Genomic DNA, 3856 nt, shown 5'->3' on the forward strand with positions numbered 1-3856 from the left:
ATACAGATGTGGAGATGTGGAATTTAAAAAACCCAACAGAGAAATTTGACTTCCTGTCCCCTGCCCGCTTCCCAGCTTTGTGGAGACGTGTAAATATCATTATTTCTGACTTTGATGTAAGCTGTATGCTGTACGCTTTGTATATGCTGTGAATGGACAATTAAAGGAGTTCTAGAGCGGCATTTGTAACAGAGGCAGGCAGTCATGATAATTTCAAATGAAAACTTGTAAAACATGGCATCCAACAAGGAATTAGATGTGTATGAAACAGACATGAATCTGTTTGTGTCATCGTTGAAAGGTTAGCTTATGGGCAGCAAAGGGAGATACATCAAAGACTGTGAGTCACACCCCATGAAAAGGCTCCGTTCCTCCAACGTGGAGAAAACGTTCATGGCTCTTTTTTCGTTTTGTTAAATTTGCACTGCAGGTTTTTGTCAGATTTCACAACAAGCTTTCATTGGCCTTCCATATTTATTTTAATCAGAAATTGAATTGATCATTTCAGTACTTCATCAGAAAGCATGTTAACCAGAATATCGATGCTATGCCTTTTAAAAAGTCTCCAAGGCTGCATATGTTAGATAACTGAGCTAAAAGACACCGCAAGAGTGTTCCACAGTTGTCATTTTATGTGTGTTATATGCCAAGAAATGCACATATTCAGATGTCCACCTACAATGCAAGAGAGCACCTTATGAATTCAGGTGCTTTTTGGGCAAGGCATTACTGATGGGCCTGGTCATATTGATCCCTGCAGAGTGGTCACTACAGACTGTTAAGATGTCCATCTGATCAAGCCCTCACAGCTAACCAGCACAGTTAAGGGCCATGAGGTTCACGTAAATGACACAATGGCACAAGACCCTGAACAAAGATGGCTTCTTCCAGAGAAATAAAGCTCATGAATTGATGGTGGAAAGGATGTAGGTCTACTGCCTCCACAGCTAGTTTGGACTAAGTGGCTGACCTGAATTTCCATGAGTGGATGGTAAGGACAGTGAACACATGAGAGCCTTGTGAAATAAACCCCAACAGGCTGTAGCTTTCAGTTTGGAGAGTGTGATGACACCACTGCTGGTCACAGTAATAGAGCATAAAGCACAGACACAGGGCTTTTTCACAGATAATATTGAGTGTCACAAAAAATCACTTCACACAGCAACGGTGAACATACCTCAGTTGCTATGGAAATGTAATTCAGTGCCGTTGAACTCGGCTCAAGAAGGCTGCACCGAGCAAAACGGTCATCGACTGCGTTGTCATTTTTATGTAAAACTGTCCTCATGCAGGAGACAAGAAAACAAAGACTCTGGACAAAAAAAAAAGACTTTTTGAGTGTGAGGTTTGTTCTCAGCATATGTTTCACCATTGGTGTCTTGGTTTTTAGTTTTTAAGGCGTTTGTTGAGCGCTGTGCCTGTTGTCTTATATTGTAGCCTGCAGGACCCACAAAACATATTAGGGTGAGCCCTAATGGCACTTACCCAACAAACTACAGCATTGGCCACACATCTGTAAATTGTACATGTCATAGATTTATTTGAATTCAACGCCTCAATGCATGGGACAGTGTGGGAGAGCTTGGTGAAAGCTCCACTTAAGCTCAGGTGGATTTCTTTTCCAAGCTGGTGTCTGAACAAACACATTGTCAGTCGGTCTTCTGGTGAGAGGTCGGGGTGGTGTGGGGGTCCACCTGCTGACGGACATATCGTGGTGACTCCCTGTAGAGCTCTTCCTCTTCCAGGCCCCGCAGTGCACAGGAGCGAGGATGTTCTGTGCACAGATGTCCAAGGAGTCACACTTGTCCCGCACCCTCGCCAACCGGAGAATCATGGTCACTCGACAAGTGAGTGAGAGACATTGTCAGAGGATTGGTTTGATCCTTCAGGAGAAGAAAAACCACCCGCACATTTTATATATTACATTATATGTGATTGTGTACAATTTGCTGATACCCTGATGATGGTGTCCATGTATGGAATATTTGGTATTTGGCTTTCTCAAGACGGCATGAAATAAAATGTATAATTCACAGTTACCTCTGTTTTTGCAACTGTCGTGACAAATTCACTCCGTCGTTTCATCGTCTCACCTGCAATTGGTTTAATGTATATTTCCGTACAAAACAAAGAATTCAGTTCCTCGAACCCGTTGATCAGCTCAGACATGTCAATGCCAAGATTCTCAGTGACAAGACTCATCATCATATCAACTATGCTACTGGTTCAGCAGTTACTCACTGAGGGCAATAAATTGAAGGTAGTAGCAAACGATCAATCTTAACAACCCACTCCTGGCATTCACCAAATTCTAGATCTACTTTTTTAGTCTACTTAAAATGCCAAATGCAAATCATCAGGTTTTGTTCCAGTTTTTAAACTGTGCCCTGGTGTTTTGTTTGTTTTTGTTTTGTTTTGTTTTGTTTTATTTTTTTGTTGTTGTTGTTGTTTTTTTTTGTAATTACAATTCATTTTCATCTTTTTTCACCATGGAAGAAAAATTGTTCAAATGCAACCGTAGTAGGTCAAGGGCTCATAATTTCTTGTAATAAATAACGTCATGCTGATGGTTTGTATTTGCAACAGGTCTTTTTACCTTTTTAGTTTGAAGGTCAAAGTGACATATACGTATATAATTATATCTTTGTATGTGTCATCATCAGGGTTTCTGGAGAACATGAAACATACATGTCCAAAAATTTAACAATATGACGTATATATTAAGTGGAAAAACACACAGGTCCATACTGTTACTGTTTTGTCAGTTAGATATGTGGTATCACATGGCGTTAAGTTCCATTAAGAGTTTAAAATGGTAATCAAAAACTATGTTAATGCAACATGTTCAAGAGGGGCAATAACTTGTTTTCTTATTACAGAAAGAATAGAGAACTATATATATATATGTATATGTAAAGATCTTTACGTACATTCTCATTTTTACATAGGAAATATTTCACTGAAGCGCCACAAGGATACTTGGAAGTCTTTTTTTTTTTTAATTTACAGTATCTGTAACAATGTTATGTACAGATGAGGTATAGATATGAAAAGTTGTGTAAAATAAGTATCACATTTGGAACACCTGAACATTTTTGGAGCCATTAGTTGTGTTATGGGGGGATTTGAATAACCTTCTTTTAATGTCTGAATGTTATGGACAGCCTTTACTTTTCACATCAATGTTAAATAAAGTGAGACTGAAAATAATGCAATGTTTGTTTTCATGTCAACACAAGTTTTTGATGTAGTACAATAATTGCAGTGGTTAGCTAAAGTATGTTTGCATTTAAGGCAGCTGTTGCCTCACAGCAAGAAGGCCATTGGTTCGGTTCCCGGACCTGAGGCCTTTCTGTGCGGAGTTTGCATGTTCTCCCTGTGCCTGTGTGGGTTTCCTCCCACCATCCAAACACATCATGTTTGAGTGTGAGTGGTTGTTGGTCTCTGTCTGTCTCTGTGTGTTGGCTCTGTGATGGACTGGCGATCTGTCCAGGGTGAACCCCGCCCTCCCCAGGACAGTCGGCTCGGCTTGACTTCAGCACCCACCCGTGACCCGGAAACAGATAAGTGGCAGAAAATTATTGAGAGTGAGTGTTTGCATTTTTAATTTAGACTTTTAAAGTCAATAAACCAGTGAGGAAGGTTCTGTAGCTGGTAGTGCTCAGAGCCTGCGACAGAGGAGTACACCATGCTGCAACCATTTATGTAAATTGAATTACTTTATCCTTCTGCAACAGAGAATATTTTGATATGTTGTGGCACCAACAATTACAGACTCTCTCTTGCTTATTATGGCTAACCAAAAAAAAAAAGATTTTTAATTTTTATTTTTTTTTTAAGGAAAATAAACAGCAAC

The sequence above is a fragment of the Echeneis naucrates genome, chromosome 11 (genome assembly GCF_900963305.1).
Source record: "Echeneis naucrates chromosome 11, fEcheNa1.1, whole genome shotgun sequence".
Taxonomy (NCBI): Eukaryota; Metazoa; Chordata; class Actinopteri; order Carangiformes; family Echeneidae; genus Echeneis; species Echeneis naucrates.